General features: G+C 38.7%; 1 protein-coding gene across 2 annotated transcripts in view; it reads left to right on the forward strand.

Moving 5' to 3' along the window:
- The window catches only part of LOC105492585 (thrombospondin type 1 domain containing 7B), a 900,526-nt gene that overhangs the window by 60,095 nt on the left and 816,888 nt on the right, over positions 1-23,543 (forward strand). The window contains exon 1 of one of the 2 annotated variants that reach the window (XM_071072672.1): positions 1,875-2,027. The exons of the other annotated variant lie outside the window; for it this stretch is intronic. The gene's annotated coding sequence lies outside the window, so the exon portion shown is untranslated. Of the gene's footprint in view, positions 1-1,874; positions 2,028-23,543 lie in introns of those variants that run through there. 2 annotated transcript variants of the gene reach the window in all.

Genomic DNA, 23,543 nt, shown 5'->3' on the forward strand with positions numbered 1-23,543 from the left:
TCACGCCATTCTCCTGCCTCAGCTTCCCAAGTACCTGGGACTACAGGTGCCCACCATCATGCCTGGCTATTTTTTTTTTATTTTTTTATTTTTGGTAGACCCGAGGTTTCACCATGTTGGCCAGACTGGTCTCGAACTCCTGACCTCAAATGATCGACACACCTTGGCCTCCCAAAGTGCTGGGATTACAAGTGTGAGCCATCACGTCTGGCTAGATTCTTCTAAGTACTCATATGACTAGATTGGGCCCCCCTTAATAATTATTGAATCAAAATCATCTCTCCATCTCCAAGTCCTTTTCCTTTGCAGCACCTGCAGTGTCCTTTTTGCAATGTAAGATAACATATTCACAGGCTCTGGGGATTCGGTTGTAGGGTTCTTATGGGGGGCGGCATTATCGTGCTTATCACAGATTCCCCAATCTCATGACAGATTGAAAAAGGACTCATTATGCATAAGTTAGTTTCATCCCTTTAGCTATGAAATTACATACTCTGAAGTGGACCTTCCGAAGTATAAAATAGCTTATAATGATTGAATTGGACTCTAATGACATAAATTTCAGGAAATGGCAGATATGAAATAAGGAGTCTCTGTTTGATAAGAAACCAGGTTCCCAGAATTAGCATTGAGAGGATTTATTATCATCTGCAGTTTTTATCTGTTTTGTACATTTGTACAAAATAAACTGTAAGCACCTTGAAGGAGGTAAATCGGATTCATCCTCTTTTCCCTGAAGGATGCTGCTCGGTGCTGAGCCTCTGATTTCTTGTTCATTTGTTGATTGTTGTTACAGAGCTCTTTGATTACTAAGTAACTGCAACAGGACTGGCCCAAGGAACACTGGGAAAAGGATCAGACTGGGTTTTCTGGCTTCAGGCTCTTTTTTCTCTCTCCTCCAAGTCACATTGTCCCATCTCTCCTCCTCTGGAAGGCATGGGGAGCCTCTTGTCCTAGCAAGAGCTAAAGTTAAATTCTTCATTCACGATGCTTGGCAAAATGTGCTTTTTTGCATTCTAATAATCAGTAAAACCACCAAAAAGAGAGGCAATGGAATTTCAGATGCAGTAAGAAAATAAAAGGAATTTCTTCACAATAAGAGCTTCCCTGTTGTCCCCAAATCACAATCAGCTACTCTTCCCAACACTAGAAGGTGTCTCCATCTCTGTGTGATCAGTGATGGAGAAGGAGTGATCTGACATGGTTTAGCAATAGCATTGAGCATCATAATCTCTATGTCTGGGTAGACTTAGGGATTAGCTGGTTAATTTATATACTTATATCTCCATCTCTTTGAGACAGAGTTTCTGACTTCCCTTACCTAAGAGCGCAGTGCTGATAAATAGAAACCTAGGATTAGAAAACCAGAACAAACACCGGAAAAGAAAACATGCTACAGATTAACATAGTTACTATAGTTTCTGTGATTAGTGGTCAGATTTGACCTGATGGTAACCATAGCAAAAAGACACTCATGAAAATCACTGGTTTCTCTGGCAGTGTTAGGTCAGCTCCAGACCCTTGCAGGATTTCTGACCCAGTTTTTCTGGGGATCTTTCATGGACTTGGAGTACGCAGCGTAATATAGAGTAGTACATGCAATATCCACAATACTTAGAAAACTCACATTTATGGTATTCTCCTGTCTAGACCTATTGGGATCAGTATCTGAAAGGATGAATAGCTGGTCCTGAGCTATTAGGACATACAGAAAACAAGAAGTTTGTATGGCCTTAAGCATCAAGGAGAAAGAAATTTAAGTTTAGTTCTCTAGGCCAGGGCAACAATTCATCTATACACCAGAGGATGAAAGCAGTGTCTTATTTGAGGAAAGAATAACCCAGTGTCTCTCAGATGGCCTGCCTCTGCTGCCACAGTGTTGCTGCAGTTTAGTGGAGGTTGAAAATGGGGTGATGAGGGCCAGAAAGAACCTCCCAGCTTCAGACACTGGATTGAAAACCAAGGCAGAAGCTCTTCGGTGGTTTGGGTGTGTCCTCGTGGTCAACTTTCTTTAGAGGAAGATACAGGTAAATTTCTTGAGTTGATGCTTACAAAGATGTAGCCATTGGTTATCAGTAGAAAAGTATGAGATATTTAGAGAGTTACACTGAAATGAGAGAGAGAGAGAGAGAGAGAGAGAGAGAGAGAGAGAGAGAGAGAGAGATTGAGAGAGACAGAGAGAGAGAAATATTAAGGAGGATAAAAGAAGCAACATATTTTGTGCTTTGAACCATTTCAGACTATAAAAATTGAATTCAGCCTATTTCTTACCTATTTGATCATTTAGGGACAATTTCTAATAAGTGATTTGAGGTGTGTGTGTGTGTGTGTGTGTGTGTGTGTGTGTGTATGTCTTGTTTGTGTCTTTATATCAGCATGGGATATAACCTATGGGCTCCTGTGTTGATAACATAGGAGCCATGAAGATGCTGACAGGTGAGTGAAGACTAGGGTACACTTTACTCTTAATTGATCTCCAGCCCTTCATTCCTCTCTTATCTGTCACCTGACCCCACATGACACCTGAAATTACTGTCTTGAATAATCTTCATGTTTCTAAACTCAAAAGCACCATCTTAACCTCTCCAGAGCATTTCATCATCCTCTCTTTCTCTGAGTAGCCTTTTCTATGTTTCTTTCTCAGTTAATGGCACTATCATTCCTTCTGTTATGCAAATCAGAAGCCCAGGAACTATCATTGACAACTATCTCTTTTCTACACCCATATCCATTACATCCGCAAATTTGGTCATCTTGACCCCCTCCCCACAACCACCATCCTAGTCCAACATGTCATCATTTCTTATCTGGTCTGCGAAGTAGTTTCTTAAATACCTCCCCATATCTGCTCCTGTCTTGCTCTATTCCCTTCCCCAAACAGTTACAAGACATGTACATCTGGCAATAATGTTTCAAAATGAAATTTGCTACCATGGCCTACAAGGCCTGGTATGCTTAGTCTTGCTTTCCTCTTAAGCATCATCTTGTGCTCCTTGCTTTTTGCATTCTTGCCACATGTGCTTCTTCCAGTTCCTCAGACCTGCCAAGCACATAATTGGCACAGGGCCTTCGCACATGCTACATACTCAGAATGCAATATTCTTGCCTTGTTTGTTTCACCTGGCTGGTGCTGTTTTGTTTTTAGATTTTAGTATGAGAGTTACTTCCTCAGAGAAGCTCCCTCTGAGCTTTCTTACTAGGTTTTTTCCTTTTATCTCTCACATAGCAGCATGGTCTTCTGTCAACGCCTATCTTCTGCTAAGCTGTAAGCTTCATGAGAGCGAGAATTATGTTTGTTTTTGCACCTGACACAGAGCATGCACTCAGTAACTAGTTGCTGAATTAGCAAAATCCTATTTCTTCCATGAACTCTTTGTTAGTTATTTACATCTGCACAAAACTGTCCCTTTCCAAGGCCACTCTATTACGTATGAGTCTTCCTTTGTTCTCTTTCTTGCTATATTTTTGAGGTTTCTTCTAACTACATGGTAAGTTCTATAAGGAAATATTGTAATTTTTATGAGGAGAAGGAGCATATCTAGTTCTTTTAAAAAAGAAAGTCCTCCAGAGTGCCGAGAATGCTCTTGAGCACATAGTAGGTTTTGAACCACGACTTGAAGATCAGTATACCTTTGTTCCTATATATGTGGAAGTTCAGCCACAATATTTTGCATATAGCACCTCTTTTCTTGGCTTTCTCCTCCAGCCACCTCAGATACGGGACAGGTTGGGGGTAGATGAGAGGTGGGAGTAGAAACATTGGTTTGCATCCTCTTCTCTGTGGGAGCTTTCTGGAACCTTGAAGAGGACAGGCTTAAACTTTTCACCTTTCAGATCAGGAAGCTGAGACCCAGATGGGAGAAACTCTTGCGTTGCATGGGGCAGGTGTGCAGTAAATTGTACCAGGTTGTGTAACTAATTAGAAGAAAATCTGTGGCCATAACTTGGGTCCCCTGACTCCAGGCCCATTGTTCTTTGCTAGGTTGTCTCATTTAAATTGGGAGAAGAAAGATGAAGCACTCATTAATAAGAGGAGGAGCACATACTGGGAATCAAAATTAATAGGGACAGGGAAAGCCATGAAGATCCTGAGGGAAAATATGGGTCTGTGGGTGAAGCCAGGTAGAGCAGGCATGGGTTATATATTTGGCTAAAATCATTGTCTAGAATTTATTTTTCTTTGAAGCATATGCATTCCATCTATTTTTCTTATGCCTTACTATTTTAATCTTTATTTATAGAATAATTATACATTAAAACATGCCTTTAAAAATATCCTTTTCCCTCTTGCCTCTTTTTGTCTTTTTAATATTTTTATTATACAAGCTCTAAGTTGTGGCCCCACTGGATATTATAGTCTGTAACTGTGAATGCAGTGTGTGTGGCTTAGTTTATGATCAGACACAAATCTGGTTGTGTTGTTTTCCCAGCCCATCTATGCCTTTCCTTTTCCTGGGTACCAGATGTCATTTTCTTTGTGTGCCTGTGCGCGCGCGCACACACACACACACACACCTGAGTGTGCATAAACAAAGATTAAATTGAAGTGAAATACGGTGACATATGGTACCTGAAAAACCAGAGTCTCAATAGCAGATCCGTAATCAAGGGTGCAGATGTTTGGCATTTGACAAATGAAATTTTTTATGTAAAACTGTTTTAGTACATTAAGTCAAAAGATGGAAAATTAGCTGCATACCATAATGAACATTTTCTTCCATTGAAAAGGAATAAAATGAGAAAATTAACCAAACAAATAAGTTAGGCCCCCAGTGATCCTCTGAATATGTTTTTCCAAGTACTCGGATTTCATTTTTATTGCCTCTTGGGGGTTCTTTTCTTCTGCCTTCATTATTTAGCTTACTACACAGGTAGTGTGTTAAGATATTCTAAGTTTTGTTAACCTTAAAGTATTTGGAAATAGATTTTCATGAGGATACTGTAATGTTTTCTTTCTCCAATGTTGAATTTTATTGTAAATGTATTTTTTTCTCCTCTCTATCCTTTCAGACTTTTGTTTCCCATTTTATCTTAGTTTCTAAAACCTCTTGTCTCTTCTAAACACCTTTACTTAGCTATTTCAAATGGATACCAGCCTATTTTTCAAATGTTTCATTGTCTGTATCACTGTCATTAAATTCACTTGCGTATACAATTTGGCATTTAGTTATGCCCTGTCCAGAATTGCTTTTGGCTTAATGCATGCTATTATTTTACTCTACCTTGATTGTAAATTCCTTAAAATTAGGAGTTTGATCTTGGGATAAGTGATCCATAAATCCCCCTTGATTCCTTTTGGATTGTTTTTAGAAAAGGAAGCAGTCACACTACTTAGCAGAAAATGACATATGTGGATCAATTATAAATACATAAAATGATAATCAACTGGTAATTGCTGTCAATAAAATGATTTGGCGTTTCTTCTCAATCTTTTGGAACTGCGCCACCTGTTTCCTAGTTTGCCTTATTTGTTTGGTGGTCTGGAGTTCTCGGCCTGTAGAATCTTTTTTTTTTTTTAAGCCATATTCAATTTTGCAATGGGATTTTCATCCTCTTTTCATCAGAAACAACTCAAAATGATATTTCCTAACAGTATTTTTACATTAAAGAGAAATACGGATCTCAGTTAAAGATTAAAAATAACATACATATTTGTACTTAATATTTGTATAATATTCTCCTTCATCTCTTTATTTGACCCTTATAACATAATCCTATAAGTAGGCAGGCATTTATAGTCTCAGTTTATGAGTGAGGAAACAGATACATGATCAGGCAAAGTCCGTATAGCTGTTGAATAGCAGAGCTTGAGTTCCAACCTAATCATCTGGCTTCAGATTTTTTGGGCCTCCCAGAGGCATTGTGTCTTTGGTAGAATAGCTAACCTTTAAGTACACACTATTGTGTTTGATGCACTGTGTAAAGAGATATTCTCCAAAATACACGACAAAGCCATTTCTCTATGGCAAAGACATAGCTGTTATAATATTTTGCCTAGTGACATAGACTTGTGCAGAAAGACATGGACATCAGCTGTTGGTGGATTTACCAAAGGCTGGTGTCCCAAAATAAAAATGCCCAGTGTTAGAGATGAATGGTTTTAGGTGCTTTAGAAAGAAACGCAAGGCCCTACCAAATATCATCCTTTGAGGATATATTCCTTGGTCTTGGCAAATGAACCTAGGTAGACAATCTTCCTTTTCTTTCATAGCCTACTTATGTAAGGCTTATCCTTCCTTTAAGCCCAGCACAGTTCTTCAGTATGGGCTTTTCTATGTTGCTCAGGACACTGAAATATCTTGCTTTTAGGAAACTCTGTAATAATTGTCTGTCCTGCTCATTTAGCACCTAGCAAATGTGTTAACTTAATTTCGTTATAAATGTTCTGCTTCCTCAACTGGATTTAAAGGCTATGCTTATGCATTTTGTATTACCAATTTGACCATAGTACCCTAGACACAGTAGGCTGTAATACGTACTGGTTGAGATGTTTATTAGGGCTTTCCAGCAATAAGAGAACCAATAGGATATATACACATATACAATTGGGTGAGATATATATATATATCACACAATTATGGAGGATGAGAAGTCCCATGATATGCCATCTGTAAGCTGGAGAGCGGGGAAAGCTGGTGGTGTAGTTCCAACTGAGTTTGAAGGCCTGAGAACGAGGGAAGTGGATGGTGTAAGTCTCAGTCTGAGGACAGGAGAAGACTGATGTCCAAGCTCATGCATTCAGTCAGAAGGGTCAAATTCCTTCTTCTGCCTTTTGTTCTATTCAAGACCTCAATGGTTAGGTTGATGCCCACCCACATTGCAGAAGCCTGTCTACTTTACTAAATTCACTGATGTAAATGCTAATCTTATCCAGACACACTCAGAAATCTACACTGGGCACCCCATCTCCCAGTGAAATTGACACATAAAATTAATCATCACAACATGGACCTGTCCCCAATGGTCCTCATCACTTTGCCACTGGCTATCCCAGTCTCCAGGCATTCATACAACTTAAAAGAATACAGAGATCATTTGTTTTGCATATAGCCTGTAATAAGAACTGTGCTGATGCAGATGGTGTCAATATCCCCATTTTATAGTTAAGACACTGAATCTCAGAAAGTAAAGTAACTTGCCTGAAGTTACCAAGTAGGTAGCTGACTTGGGATGCATTCTTTCTTCTACCACTCTTGAAGGTTGGCCAGTATTTATCCTCTAGATATACTTTATCTCACTCTTATGTTTGCTTTTCACCTGAGAATATTGGTAGCTAGACAACAATTTGTGGATTTTCCAGATAAAACCATCACTCTTCTACTGATCTCTTAATAATAGACTTTGTTTGTGTTGGGTGATTATCATACTGGTAGAAATTCATACTCTAGTAAGTTTGAAAGGAGAGGGCAATTGGCCGGGCGCAGTGGCTCGCGTCTGTAATCCCAGCACTTTGGATCATGAGGTCAGGAGATCGAGACCATCCTGGCTAACATGGTGAAACCGCATCTCTACTAAAAAATACAAAAAATGAGCCGGGTGTGGTGGTGGGCACCTGTAGTCCCAGCTACTTGGGAGGTTGAGGCAGGAGAATGGTGTGAACCCAGGAGGTGGAGCTTGCAGTGAGTCAGGATTGTGCCACTGCATTCCAGCCTGGGCAATCCAGCCTGGGCAATGGAGTGAGACTCTGTCTCAAAAAAACACAAAAAAACAAAAACAAAACTAAAAACAAAAAAAAAAGAGAGGGCAATTATAGGCATAGATCTTGATTATTTTCTAGGAATTTTTTTTTCTTTTTTTTCTTTCTTTTTTTTTTTTACAATTAACTGTTTGGTACTTTTAATGACGTATCTCTTTGCTTTTTAGATTTAAGGCAATAATTAGAGCTAATCTCAGCTGGGTGAACTACGAAGGGTCAATTGTGGGTCATATGATTCAAAGAAGTTTGTAATGCATATAGTTAGAAATATCCTACTTCGTGATTTTACTTTTGTGTATTCAAAGTCACATTTCTGAAAACTGCTGATTTAGAGCCTAGTTTATAGAAGGGGGTGTTTTTCACTCAGGCAAAGTGCAAAAGGTCAAATAGAATAATTTAGACCATCATTAAGCATCTTTCTTTTTCATATGTCATAGGTCCTTGCTCAACCTTTGATGAGGGGAAGAAGATGAAAAAGGTTTGATCAGATGGGGGAAGTTTTTTGAGATGTAGATAATCACTTCATAAAAATTGTAAAATTCACTAATATTAATAAAAATATTCACTAAAAGTTTCACTCCTCTAAAATGCATGGCATGGCCTCCAAATCCCCATAGAGTTTTTTGATATTCATTCCTAGAATTTTAGAGTTTAATAGTTTAGCTAGAACTCTTATCAGAACCTTTTCCTGCTAGAGAAGTTGTTTCTGTGACTAATATGTAGCTAGTACCCGGCAGTATGATGATACATCATGTCAAAATATTGAAATACTTCCATGTTGTTTGGTAAATGACACTGCCTTACTTGCTGAAACCTCTCACAGTCAAAGAGCTAAAAGGTTAATGTCTAGTACACTAGAGGCCAGAGAGGACCCAGCCCCTGGTCAGCATCCATCCTATTGGTGGTGAAGTGTTTTAAATCCACCCTTGGTTGTTCTTGCACAGTCTTTCTGCATTGAACACGCTCACAGCCACAGTGGCTGTGGTCCTTTGCTGCTCTTTGTCAACCTGAGAGTTGACTTTTGAACGCTGACACACGTTGCTCTAATATAAAATTAGTGGTAGAGTCTTCTTAGTTGTAAATACAGTACTTTAAAAATATGCCATATATCTAGGTAAAAGTGAATGGACAAATCTAAGTTTTGCTTCCTTATTTTGTTACTACTGTTGTTTTTCAAGGAAATGTATGTAGGTTGACTGTGACCCTGTGACATATTTGAGGAGTTCTTAGCATCTCAGTGTCAGAGTTTTATTCTGGAAATGCCTAACTAGGGGTATAGTTTTAGTATCTGTGATTGTAGATGGAAATACATTCTATAAATTGTGAAATGCTTTGACTCCAGGGTTTTTTAAAAGAAGATGATTTTATGAGGTTTATGATACAACTCCAATAGTAGTAACTGCAGTAGAACACAATGGTCAGCACTGCTTGGACAGCTGCTACTTACCACTCAGTTTTATATGGACAATTGACCTCTAGAAAATGCCAAATTCATACTAATAAATCTACTAATAAATCTGTTATCTTCTATATTTTAGGTAACAATAAAATGTTTTAAATAATTAGTGAAATAAGGTTGGATATAAATGTTCCAATGTACCCATTGTCTAATTTTTCCCTCATAAAACAATGAGAGAGGTCCTACTGTGTATTTTACAAAGACTAATTGACTTGATAGCAGCCATATTATTTTGAATGGTGGAGCCAAAGCTGAGACTTACATTTGCCTCCAGAGCCAACATGCAACTCTCATCACACCTACTCTGATACTGGGGCATCTCCTGATTATCAGGACTCTATTTCTATACAAAGCTTAATATTTTAAGTAAGGGACTTTTAAAGTTATAGAAAACTAACAGGTCATGAAACAAAACATAACAAGAAGACCTCTTTAAATTGAAAAAAGAAGACTAAATTTGTTGTGTTTTCATATCATTCATAAAGTGAGCAAAAAGTAGGATGATATTTGAGCTCTTTAATTGACTCCAGATGTAACTCTCTGGTGACTGCTAAGCCATTTTTTCTTAGTTATCGAAATAAAGTTATTAACATTAGCTTGCCTCATAGGAGATGTTATGGAGTGTTGAGAAACTTTTAAATTAGCAATATTGATGATGTAAAGTATTATGATATAGAATGTGAATTCATTAAATTTTTCAGTTGTGAGGAGGCTCTGATTGTAAAATCTTTTGCCTCATGTGTGTCAGGAGTAGATTAGGCTCTTCAGCAAGCTGACTTTTATACCCATTCTCCCTCTACACTCTGTGGGAAACCTTCTGAAGTATATATTTGGTCTTTGTGGGGAGTAACCCTTTGTTTTAGCATCTTCATTCTATATTGTAAAAAATATCGACAATAACTCTTATACTTCAGTTTCCTCACGAAGTGGAGAAATAAAAGTTTAATATATATTAGTCCTTTCTGAAAATATGCCATACTTCCTAAATTCCATGGTCCAAGAAGAGAAACTGGTACTCATTTGAGTTGTTAGATAAAGTACTGAATCTATCCCTGATAAGGATGAAAGAACACAGGGGTTTGAGTTGCATAAAGACAGAGAAAATGACTGAGAATTAATGCCTGTTTATTTTTGCTCTCGGGGAAGAAATTAAACTAATCTCATCAAAGTTATTTAGGAAGTTTGCGACTACTCTTTAATCTTTGTTTCCGAAAACAGCAGACTGCATTATTAGAAAGGAGATCATTGCGTGTGGGAAGAACATGCAGCTGTTGTCTGTTTTCAAATATGAAATTAAAGAATTTGAAGTTAATTTCAGAGCTAAAGAAAACTGCTAGTCAAAACAGTGTAGGCCATTTTGGAAATGTTGTTGTATTATTTAACACATATTTATTCAAAAAGTATGTATGTGAACTGCAATGCAAACATCTTATGGATGTAATCGCACATGAAAATGTCACTAATGCTGAGCTCCAACTACAAATTGAACAACTGGACCTGAGGGTATTAATTTGGTCTCTGTGTTTCAGTTGGTTCATACTCAACTGTTTCCATACTCGAGAAGAGAGAGCCTGTTTTCATCTTCACTGTCAGGAGGTCCATATACATGCAGTATTTTAATTTCATATTGTCTAGTCCTGTGGCTAGCAGGGATGAGATTTATTAGTGTGTGTGCATTCACTTTCTGTATATATTGTATTAATTGGTAAAACCACCTTGCGACCTAACATCCTCCCAGGGAGCTTAGCACCTCACTGGCTGTCCTTTCTCCATCACCGCTCTAGATCCCCATGCTATGTTGACCTTTGACTTTTAGAGTGCTCCAGGGCTCAATTCTTGGACTACTCCACTTATCTAACTATATTTACCCCTTAGGTGATTGCATCTAGTTCTGTGGCTTTAAATGCCATCTACATGCTAAAGATGTTTATATTTTTCTTTCTAGTCTCAATAACTCCTGAGCTGCAGGTTTTTGTGTCTGCCATCTAGTGTATATCTCTCCTTGGATGTCTAAACTCATCTCAAAACTAACACACCTAAAATGATGGGTATTAATTTCTGTTGCTCACACCCCTCCATGATCTAGCTCCTCTCTTGTCTTCCCCATCTTCCCCATGGTCCTACCATTTACCCAGTTGCCAGGCCAAAAACCTGAGAATTATTCTTGAACTTTCTCTTTCTCATTCATTTCACATTTAGCCCATTAGCAAATCCTTGCAGCTATACTTTCAAAGTATATTCCACATATATCTCCAAATTAATCCCAGCAGGTCACAGCTATCTTCCTAGGTTGGATTGTCTTCATCTTTCCCAGAGATCTCTCTGTGTCCACTCTTAACCTGGTGGGTCTGTATTTGATCCTCCGTATTCGTCATGAATCATCAAAAATATAAAGCTGTTCTTGTCATCCCCTGTCTTCCAAGGGCTTTTCTTCCTACTTGGAATTAAATCTCAAGACCTTACTATGACCTGTAAGATCTGCCAGGGTCTGGCCATTGCCTGTGGCTGTTTATTTATTTTCTACCACTCTACTTCTGCACTTACCTCATTTACTCTGCTCTAGCCATAGCCTCCCTTCTAGCCAAGTAACTTTCCATCTCAGGGCCTCTGTTCCCTCTGTATAATTCTCCTCACCCAGATATATGCATGACGTATTCCCTCCCCTCGTTCACAAATCTGTGCTCTTCCTTCGGATAGCTGCAAGGCTTCCTTCCTCATGTCATTCAGAGTGACTGCTCTATCAAAAATAGCAACTCTGCCACTCTCTATTCCTGCTTAATATTTTATAGCACTTCTCATTACCTGAAGTAATATTGGTTATTTCACTTGTTTATTCATTGTCTGTCTCCTTGGCAAGTGTGGAAGCTCCATTTGGATGTGGCATTGTGTGTGTTATTCATCACTGTCTCTAGAAATGGCATCTAGAATATGGTGATGAATGGATGAATCAATGATGGAATTACATTCTCTTTTTTTTGCTTGATATCCTTACCCATCCTCTAATTTTCATCTTTGATGGTTTAAGTCATTTCTTTATATATCCTCCTACCTTGCAATTAATATTCAACAATATCCTGTTCCTTTTAGAATAGAGGAGCATCTCATTTAAGAGGCAGTCAAAGAGCATAATGGGTTCAGGCATAGGACCTGGAAAGAGACAGACCTGAGTTACATCCTGGCTGTCTAGTTACCAACTTTGTGATTTTTGGACAGTTTGCTTCATTTCTCTTGACTTTATTTTCCTATGCTATTATCACACCCGTATGCTTTTTATAAAGAATAAGTAAAATCATACATGTGGAACTCTTGGTTTAGAGTTAATGCTCAAGTATGGTACCTGTTATTATTGCCTTTGGTCCTAAAGAGTTGTGTAAACTAATTTTTTGTGATTAAATCATCAATTAACAAGTAACCACATTTGTTTGTCTTTTTTGTTTGATGCTCTGGATGTGATCCCTGTTTTTCTTAAGATCTGCTTCCTTGGGTTGGAATTATAAGTTGGGTATAGAGGGAAGGAGGAGGGGACAGTTTGCTTGGCTATTCTTAAATGAGATGAGTCATGTTTTGGGCTTAGGGATACTAAGGGCAGAGTTCCCCTTTTATCATTTAAATGTGTAGTAAGGTCAGTATTTAAACCACGCCAAATGAAGCTGTACAATAAATGTAGCTTCTGTACTTTCTATAACTGATTTCGTCTTAATTGAAAGCCTCACTCTACTGGGTACTAGAGCTTGGGGGAACATAACCCTTCAAATTAAGGGTATGCCAGTCTTTCTTGGTTAAACAAGTCATATTTTGGTCATCTAATTTTTTGTGTATACATATTCAGCTTTGCTATGTTCCTCTGCCTTGCCCATACTCCTTCTCAAGATTAGGTTATTGAGTCAAGAGGAACCTATGGGGCTGATACACTGACTTCTGGGTCTTTCTTGGCATCTGACTGAGGGTGGCCATTTTGGTCTGACCCTGAGTGTCTGGCACTGTACCCGCAGAGGTGTTCAGACCTGATTTGCATGTGTTTTGGGCACCATACTAGCACTCAGTGATAAAATCTGCTTTTTACCCGATTATAAAATCTTCATTTCCTGCCTGAAGTCTCTGCTTGTGCAGCTGCCTTGCTCTGTAAGTATGGGGTTTCCTTAGTTTTCTTCATTCTCTCAGCTCCTGGAAAGCCGTGGATGGTGAAGGAGGATATTAGGACCTCTCAGGTGCTTTAGCTTCACCATGCTGGACATTTATAGCTCAAGTGAGAGAATGCTTTAGTCCACTAACCTAGAAATGTTTGTAATTTATGTATAAACTACCCTTGAGACACTGTCATGTTGTTCTCATGCCATATAGGACAAAGGAATTGACAAGGGAGCTTGCAGATTTTCCTAGACTGTGCTTTGAGGACAAAGATTAAGCACGCCTCACACTAGAGTTTCTTCATACATTTGAGGGTATGCGCCACACCTACCTCCTTTCTACTGCCTGAGGGTCAACCCTGGCTGGGAATATACTCCTTCCACCTAGTGTTTCTCCCGTTCTCTCTCTAGTCTCTGCTAATGAGAAATGGAAGAACTGTTTTTCCTGGCTGGTAGGAGCTTCTTATCCTCCATCCTCAATACACTATGTCTTACAGTAAAACTCTGTGATCAGAGTTCAACATGGTTAGTTTTGATATAGAAATAGGGAATTTATAGTAATAATAATAAAATCTCAGAACCTTTTTCTTTAGTTAAAAACTCTGACCTTTAATATTATTGTTTCACTATGTACTCATTAATTTTAGTCTTTGAGACTCAGAGTCTGGCATTGACCTTCTTCCTTTAGGCAGAGCCCCTCCTCCCCATCCTAGAAGACACTCGACATGCACAATGGAGGGTGTAAAGGGAAAAATTTTCAAAAAAAAATTGCCTGTCTTTAACCTATTGATCATATTATTGTCTTGACATATTTTATTTTTTCTTCTTCCTCTTTTTCTGCTGGTTTGGTGCTGCCTGATGATCATTTCAATCTTGTTGTTTATGTTGGTCTTGCTAATTCATGATTTTTTAATCAAAGAAATTAGTCGTAGACAAAGGCATGTACTTAAGTTGAGTCAATGAGCTTCAAAATGGTATCTTTTACATATAATTTCAAGTTTATGCATTCAGTAAGCATTTATTGAGTACCAACTATGTGCCTGGCATTGTATCATTGTTGGGGTATTAAGTTGGAATGACATGGATTTTTGCCTTAAAACCCAGTTTAGTAAGGAAATAGACAGAAAAATAAGTACAAGGCAGATTGATAGCATATAACTGAGTATGCAAAAGAATATCAAGAAAGAGGCTGAGGGTGGTGGCTCACACCTGTAATCCCAGCACTTTGGGAGGCTGAGATGGGCAGATCACCTGAGGTCAGGAGTTCAAGACCAGCCTGGCCAACATGGTGAAATCCCCTCTCTATTAAAAATACAAAAATTAGCCAGGAGTGGTGATACATGCCTGTAGTCCCAGCTACTCAGGAGGCTGAGGCAGGAGAATCATTTGAACCCTGGAGGTGGAGGTTGCAGTGAGCTGAGATTGTGCCATTGCACTCCAGCCTGGGCGACAAGAGCAAAACTCTGTCTCAAAAACAAATAAATAAAAAGGAATATTGAGAAAGAAATCACCAGTTCTCTTGGGTAGTTGCAGAGCATGTCAGGGTTCCCACTGAGTTGGAAGTTGGAAAACAGCTTGCTAGGCAGGCAGAAGAGGAGCAGCACAAGCAAAGGCACTGAAGCAAACCTGGTGTGTTATCTAAAATCACCTCTGTGTTTGCGGCATTGGACGTTCGAAGGATTGGCAGAATGTAAGACTCAAAGTAAACAGGTCCAGATCAACAAAGGCTTTGAATGTCTTGATAAAGAGCTTGAACTTTATCCTAAAGATGGGGGGCACTGGAGAATTTGAAACACAGGAGGGGTATGATCCAAGTTATATTCCAGGGAACTTTCTCTGGATGGTATATGGAGAAGTGATTGGAAGGGAATAAGCCTGCTGGAAACCAGATGGCAAAAGATGATAAGGGAGAAAGAAAAAAATAAGTCAAGGGGCATGCAGTAAGTAGAGTGACAGAACAATAAATTAGGGCTGTGGGAAATGAGAGGGAAAATATGGAATGATTCCAGATTTTTTGGTTTGATTGGATAGTTTGTGGTGCTACCAAAGAAGAGGGAATATATTTAATATCAAGAAGAACTTCCCATACTATCATCAGTGAGGTTAGCATTTATTGTTCCCTTGCTATGTGCTAAGCCCTTTGTATTCATTACTCCTAGGCAATTCTTCTAACAGCCCGATAAGGTAAGGATTTTAAACCCCATTTTACATACCAGGAACTGGAGCTCCAAGGGGATATAGATACTTTGGCCAAAGTTTTACAATGGGAAATACTGGAAGTAAGACTTGAACCCATCTGTCTGACTCCATAGTCTGCTTAAAAGTATATTTTACATTTTTACATTTAATGTTTAATATATTCAATTTTAAAGGTAACACACATTTGTTATGGAAATGAAAAAAGGCCCGGCGCGGTGGCTGCCTCACGCCGGTAATCCCAACACTTCGGAAGGCTGAGGCGGGCAGATCACAAGGTCAAGAAATAGAGACCATCCTGGCCAACATGGTGAAACCCCATCTCTACTAAAAATACAAAAAAATTAGCTGGGCTTGGTGGAGTGCGCCTGTAGTCCCAGCTACTCGGAAGGCTGAGGCAGGAGAGTCACTTGAACCTGGGGGGCAGAGGTTGCAGTGAGCCAAGATTGTGCCACTGCACTCCAGCCTGGCAACAGAGTGAGACTCCATCTCAGAAACAAAACAAAACAAAACAAAACCTAAAATTTGTTAGGAATAGGAGAAATTATTGTTCAGGGTATTACAACACGAAAAGCTGATATTTGGCTTTATTTTGCTGGGTGAACTTCCTCGTGGGGATGCAGGAGTTTGAGACACCTACAAAGATACACAGCTGGGTATCTCTTCTTGATGGTTGCTTATGAATCTGGATCTCAGACTAGCAGTCAGAGCTAGAGAAACATATTTGGGAAAAGTCAGTAGATAGGTGGTAGGTAAACTGTAAAATTAAAGAAAAGAAAAACCAAACTTTTCTTAATTATTGCAGCTGTATGTGTCCTGATTTTCTGCAAAGAAAATAAAAATATACATTTTTTTTCTGAAGAAATGAAGGGATGGAATGCCATACCTACTGTCATGATAGCAAACTTCGTCTCCATGACACCCTGAGGCAGCTACGTCTGTGGAAGCATGAATTTGTCAAAGGAAAGGATTTAAGGACAATTATTTTTAAAAACATCTTGCACTCTTTCATTATCATTTCCTTTTTCATCTGAATGATTTCTGTGTTCTTGGGAAAATACTAGCATTTATCATTGTTAACTTGGAAAAAAAGAACTGCGCTGGATTACTTTATAGGTGTCAAAAGCTACACAGGAAGTAGAGAGCACCACGAAGTACTAACAGCATGAAACAGTTTGTGTTCTTTGTTCCTTGTCCAAAAATAATTGACTCATTAATCTCAACCATATCAATCTGGCCCCATTATGAGGGTCAAAGACAGGTTAATTCTAATAAGTTGATGAGTATCAGTTCACAGATAAGGCATGCATTTAACAGATAATATCTTGGCAAGAAAGCAATAATTAGAAAAATTATTTAGTGAGATGATTTCAGGGAAAATGGGATAATAAAACCCCTAGTTTCTATCTCAGGGTTATTAGGAGAATAAAAACTGAGTTATGTTCCTAAAATTGACATTTGGAAGTAAAGCACAAGGTAAACTTCTCTCCTCTTTGGGAGGAACTGTTTTTTGAAAATAATAAAACACTTTCACTAAGGGAGCAATAATTTCACCCAAATCACAGAACAGTTGGGGTGAAGAATTATGGGAATTTGACATTAGATTGCTTTGGCCCTGATTCCTGAACCCATTACTTCATTATCTGACTTTGAGCAAATAATTTAATCTTTATAGATCCCTGTTTCTTTCTCTATTAAGTGGGATGAAAATCTATTTCTCAGATTTGTTTTAGGAATTGAACAAGAAAATGCATGTGAAAACATCAAGCACAATCTTTCACGTACTTTAATTGTTCAATAAATGTTCTTTCCTCTTCCCTTCTGAACAATGTACTCTAATCAGGTGCTGACTGGCATGGTGTCCCTTTCCAGAAGAATGTTATTGTAATTTTGAATTTGAGCAAAATAACCAAAATAACTGTTCACTCGTATCGAGTGGTTTCATTTTATTTTTGATTTTTTTGCTTCCTTCCTTTGCTTCCAACTAAGGTATTGCTTTCTTTTCTTTCATGTAACTTAACAGATTTAAGAGCACTGTTTATACTTCTATTGTCAAGGGTAATCATTCATTGGAAGTAAGGCAATGTCCCATTGTTACAGTTATTGGTGTCTATTGGGGGAAAAGTTAGAATTTTATTAACTCTGTTCAAACATTACATTTCTTACATTTCCCAAGAGGCATCCTGGCTTATGTAAATTTCTCTCTGATGATACTTATATTAACATGCTTATCCCTCATGATGAAATAGTATTCATGAATGCCCATTGTTCTTTTCTCCTGCATCATAACCATACCACATGCATAAGGAAGCCATTAAAATGGAGAAAAAAAATTAAATAAAACTTTTTTTTGCCATTCAAGAGAAAAGTACAGGAATGAGAATCTAGTTTATATCTTGTACTTTCTTGGGGTGGAATCTGGTAAATAACACAGAGGATATTGCCACACTCTGGTGGAAGACACAGGCATGTGAAGAACCAACAGTGAGCTCAGGGTGGTACTGGAGGCTTGTGTCTACTTTTATTGACATCTACAGCTGATCAGTGTGCAGTCACTTGTTACCTGATTTGCAGATAAAAGGTGCTTATTTTAGTTAGGATGTTTCTCTGTACTGAGTAGGCGAGGAAGGGTCCTAAATATAGTGCCCTGACAGTTTTGGGGTGGCTTCTTCTCTGATGCGTTGTCATATGGTGGGGTTCTAGGGGTACTCCTTGTTGTTCTCCTAGGGATGCAGAACCCTTTGAACACTAGGGATTTATTCCAGTTTACATAATTCCTTGATCCAACAGCTATCCACTGTGCCCAGCTGTGGGGGCAGTGTATACCATCACACTTAAGGATCATCCACAGGGATTTCAAACTGTACTCTGAGGGACCAGAGGCCTGAGACTGAAAGCAATGTTCTTCCAACCCCCGTTAGGCAGAGCTTTGTGGTTTTGATCTTTTTTAGATGTTGGGCTTGTGCATGTGGTTTTGATTCTGAGAAAGTTTTATTGGTCAGGGTCCAGTCCGGTAAACCAAAATTATTCTAGAGATCTCAAATAGAATATAACACAGGGATTAATATAGGTGTTGGAAGAGGGGAGAAGCCAATCAGTGGACAATGTGGTAACTATGAGGCAACAGCTGAAAGCTACCAGCATTCCTAAATCTAGAGAAACAAGACAGGGAGAAGTGCTGCAAAAGCTTAGAAACTGGGGTCACTTGGTGGAAGCTGGAATTACAGTTGACCTGCATATTGGATGCTGTATCTGTATCTACCTAGGGCAAGACTTTTCAGCAAAAGCTGGCACCAGAGAGGAGAGGCCACCCAAAACAGAGAGAAAGACAGAGAGAGAGAGAGAGAGAGAGAGAGAGATCGATTGGTTTTCTCGTTTCTCCTTTTTTTTTGTTCTCCAGCCTCCTTTCAGTGTCTCCTGATGGCCAAGCCTAGCAAGGGAATTGGAAACTCGTGAAAGGTAATTTGGAGAAGGGCTAAGATTGGATCTGAGAACACATAGGTGATGACTATTGAGGCAGACGTGGAGATGGAGATGAGCTCTCCTTCAGGGAGGAAGCAGCAGGAAAGTGTTGTTAGACAGCCTCCAACTGTCAGCTCTTCCAATCTGTCTTAGCTACAGAGAGCTTGCTTGCCTGAGGTCATGCCCAGTTCAGGGCAGCCCCCAGCTGGAGAGGTAGGAGAACATGTAAAGGCCTAGCCATCAGAGTGCAAGGTGGTATAGCTCTTAATAAGCAATATTCTCTCCAAAGCTCTAAGCTAGGTTTGCCAACACTTTGACAAGCCTGAATTGCAGTTCACTTTGTTTTTCTGCTCACTTCACCCTTCTTCCTTTCATATGTATTGTTACCTAGTAAACGTCTTGCACTCCGAACTCCATTTGCATCTGCTTCTAGATAACTGGAAGTTGGAGAGAGACATACTTATTAACTCAAACCTTGGACATGATCCAGGGCTGAGGGAGGAAAGAACATGCTTTGGATCTGGGAGGGCCAACAGGATTGTAATTCTCTACAGATTTGTGAAGCCTCAGAAAAGGGAGAGACTGTTGTGCATTGGAGCATCTGGGCACATTCCTATGGAGGAGGTGAAAGGATTGGAAGATGTCAATAGGGTAGCAGGAAAGGGAGGCTTTTGGAAGAGATGAAGAGCTCAATCAAAGGGTAACGGTGGGCATTATTATGCTTAGTGCAAAAGGCAGTGCAAGAATGTAGGACCTGGCCTTGATACTAAATTCTGCTTCAGGGAAGGATCTGAAGCCGTGATAAGCAAAAGAAGTTTTTCTTTTTAACTTTGCAGCATCTGGGGAAACATATTTCACAGTGTAGCAAAAAGAGGTGTGCAGATTTTAAATAAGCTTTCTAACAAGATTTTGTACCCTGGTTTATTTATTTATTTATTTATTTTTGTCCCATAAAACATTTAGTCATGAGAGCATAACTGAGCCAGGTACAAGTCATTGTTAAGATATAAATTCTTTTCATTTTGGGGGTTTCATATGAGAAACGAAGAATAGCAGAAAGGCACCAGAAAGGCACTGTTATGTAAGCAATTACAGGCTGGAATATTGTGCTAACCTATTATGAACTTTGGTTTAGGAGAGGAGCGGCGGCAGTGCACTAAGACAAGATGTGCTTGTTTGTTTCTTCTAGATTAGATTTAAATAGTCTGTGAGCATGAGCTTAAAGAGAGAGGTTATTTCTCATTCCTCAACACAAGTTATTCTTGAACATTTGGAAACTTAAATTAGACGTTTCCACTGATTTCTTCAGATATGATATAGCTCCCACAGTATGTTATTTATACAAAAGGGGTATCGGGACCATTCCTGTGTCTGGCCATGGTGTGGATGGCTTGATGAGGGGCTCTGGTGAGCACAGGGGGTAGTCAAGTCATCTTTCTGTCACTGTCCCTTATCTTGACTGAGGGATGACTCCTTAGACTTCCTGAGACCAGCGAGGGATTTTCTATTTGTATTAATGATGGATGCTTAACACCAGGGGTTGAATCAAGAGTGGGGTGGGGAGTCTTCCAGATAAAATGAGGCCTTCGCTGCATTTTCCGTGGCAACATCCACAGCAATTTGGCTTGAGAGACTGGGGTTCTGGAGTCATTGTCTCTTCTGTCTCCTTAGTTATCACACCCAATACCCTGGGTTATCATACCCTGGGTTGGGTAACTAAGGAGACACTAGGTTCTGAGAAGATGTCTTGAAGCCACCCTTAAGATTACCTTTCATGCTTAGTGTCATGTGGGAAAGGAGTCATAACTAGGGAATGTGATCATTTTGTTCATTAAAGAAATGAAAACACTTTCTGCTAAAGTAATTTGATAATAATTTATATATTATGAGAAGCAGGAGCAACACCCCAGTACCTGCCTGATTTTCTTTAGGTGTGAAGCTCATGCTAAATAATTAACATGAGAAAATCGTTTATGGATGCCCTTTATTTCATTGAAAAGCATTCTGTGATTCCATTTCAACCTTACTTAGTAATTCATAGAGTGCAGGCAACATGGGCATTATCATAATTATACATTGAAAATTACCCTACTAGGATATAAGTTTTTTTCTTGTATAATGTAGAATTCAGCAGGCATATGACCAAAGCTTGGTAGGTGCAGAAGAAATTCACCCGCTGAAACACTGTATGGGCTTTTACGATACACAGATTTCTATATTACTTTTAGGACAGCATTAGAATTTACTAGCAACTATCTTTCCTAGGACTCTATTGATATGCAATAAGTATCAATAATAAAAATAGTGATGAAAAGTTGAGACTTCATATTTTATATATTCTCCTGGGTCTGTGTGTAATCATATGGGTTATTTAGAGTTTATGTAAAGCTTAGCTCTGGCCACGGGAGACACATTTGAAAAATCTTTCGTTGAATATAATTTTTCTATTTTTTTCCAATCTAAGACTTTTACAGCTGAATTAAAGGTGGGAATGAAGATGCCTTGTGAACACATCTTCATTTGGATGGAAATAATAAATGGAATTGCTTTGATCTGGAATAAACGTCTGTCAAGGAAGCCTTCTGTCCCATTTAGAGAGGACTCTGTTACTGGCCAAGGTGCCAGTATTGCTTATAAAGTCAGGGAGATGTGGGAATAAATGCAGAATGAGAAAATCAAATTTGGTCAATAGGATCTCAGAGTGGTGGGCCTTCCATGATGGAAGTGAATATGCATTAAGGGCTACTTGATTTTAGTTTTATCTAGAACCCTCCGGAAAACAGTTCTTAGAATCAGGAATCCTCTTTCTATTCGGAAAGGATTACAGGCTCAGAGAGGAAAGGATATTTTGAGAAGTTTGGGGTGATTTCTATCTCATGGAGCAAAGATTATGGGTATTCCTGGGAGGAGCACCATGACTTTCTGATAAAGTCCATAGTGCCCAGTTTAGAAAAAGGTGACTATGTATCTGGATTTAGTGTGAATGTAAAATTGGTAAAATATATATTTCAATGCTTTTGCATACACAGAATCTATTTCTTTTAGATATTTCTTTGTAGTAACCTTGAATAAGAGATATATGACTGTATATGATTGCTGGCTGATTCTCTGTGGGGACACAGAATCCCTGTGCTTGAGAGGGTCTTTCTGTCAGTGCCCACCAAGGCAGTCTACCTATGTCCCGCCCTTCAAAAGCAGGTCAAAAAGCATGTAAGCGAAAGTTTGGCTTTTGAGATTCTTGCATATGCCTTTAATGTTTACCTATTTACCTTACACATTGGCAGGATACTTTCTCTACTTCAGGCTTCTATTTAGTTTGAATGAATGTATCAGAAGCACAAGGTGTGGAATTCTAAAATCATGCAGCCCAGCTTAGCCTTATTTCTCCCTTCTTAGGAGAAAACATTTGCTAAGATTCCAGTGTGCGTTTAAAGGTTCCCCTCACACCATACCGGGTTGTCTCTCGCGTTGGGGGTGGAAGGGACTTAAAAGATCATCATGTGGAATCTCCTATGTGTTTTGAAGCAGTTTCTGCAAATGCAGAGACCATTATTTGCAGCATCAAAGAGTAAGAGATCTTAGAGGTCTTCTAATCCAGGTTTCCTGTACAGTGTACAATTCCTGACAATTCATTTACAGTGCTTCTCTGTCAGATGTGGTGAGAGCACTACAGGTAACACTGTGCTAGTCTCCTCAAGATTTGGAAGCTGTGAATTTACTATTAGGCGGCCCAGTGCTTCTTAAAACCCTAGCATGCATTGGAATCACCTGGAAGGCTTGTGAAACATTGCTGGGCTTCATTCTTGGGGTTTGGTAATTAGTAGGGCTGGGATCTGGTCCTATAATTTGCATTTCTAACAAGTTTCCAGGTGCTGTTGATGCTGCAGGTCCAGAAACCACATTTTGACAGTCAGTGATATAACATATAGTTTTGGAGATTTGAAAACTAGTAAAAGAACATAGGATAAAAAGACAGATGCTAAATTAAGTGTATAATATAAATTCTAATAACTTTTTCAAGAAATGGCTCTAATTTGAAAATCATAATTTTAGATTGTATTATGATTTCCCGAATATATTTGTGAGGGACAATGAAGACTTAAAACCTAAGTATTTATTGTGTCTTTTAATCCAATTTTTGCCTAGAAATAAATCTGTCAATCATTTTGAGAAAGCTGTAGGGGTTTTTAGTTATGCAAAGTTTTATTGAGAATGAAATGTTCTTATTCTCTTGAAAGTTTGTTTAGAGACATGTTAGATTGAACAAGACTTTTGGTGTTTTAAAAATTCATAATTAATTTCTCACTCTCTGATCACAAATTCCCAATTTCTTTTCCTCTTTTACTCTCTTCTGTCTGTTTTTAGAGGATACTAATTTTGACAGCAACAATAGCAGCGACTGTTTATTGAATGTCTTTTTAACCCTAGCACTTTAATCTATGGCATCTCTGAGTATTCTAATAACCCTGCAAGTTAAATTTTTTAATTCCCATTTCCAAGATGAGGAGATGGATACTGAGAAATGTCACCTAACTTATTCAAAGACATATGCAATCTGATATCGTACATTGTAAAGATTTGCATTTTCTTTATTGTAAAACAG

This window comes from Macaca nemestrina, chromosome 11, assembly GCF_043159975.1.
Source record: "Macaca nemestrina isolate mMacNem1 chromosome 11, mMacNem.hap1, whole genome shotgun sequence".
NCBI classification, from domain to species: Eukaryota; Metazoa; Chordata; class Mammalia; order Primates; family Cercopithecidae; genus Macaca; species Macaca nemestrina.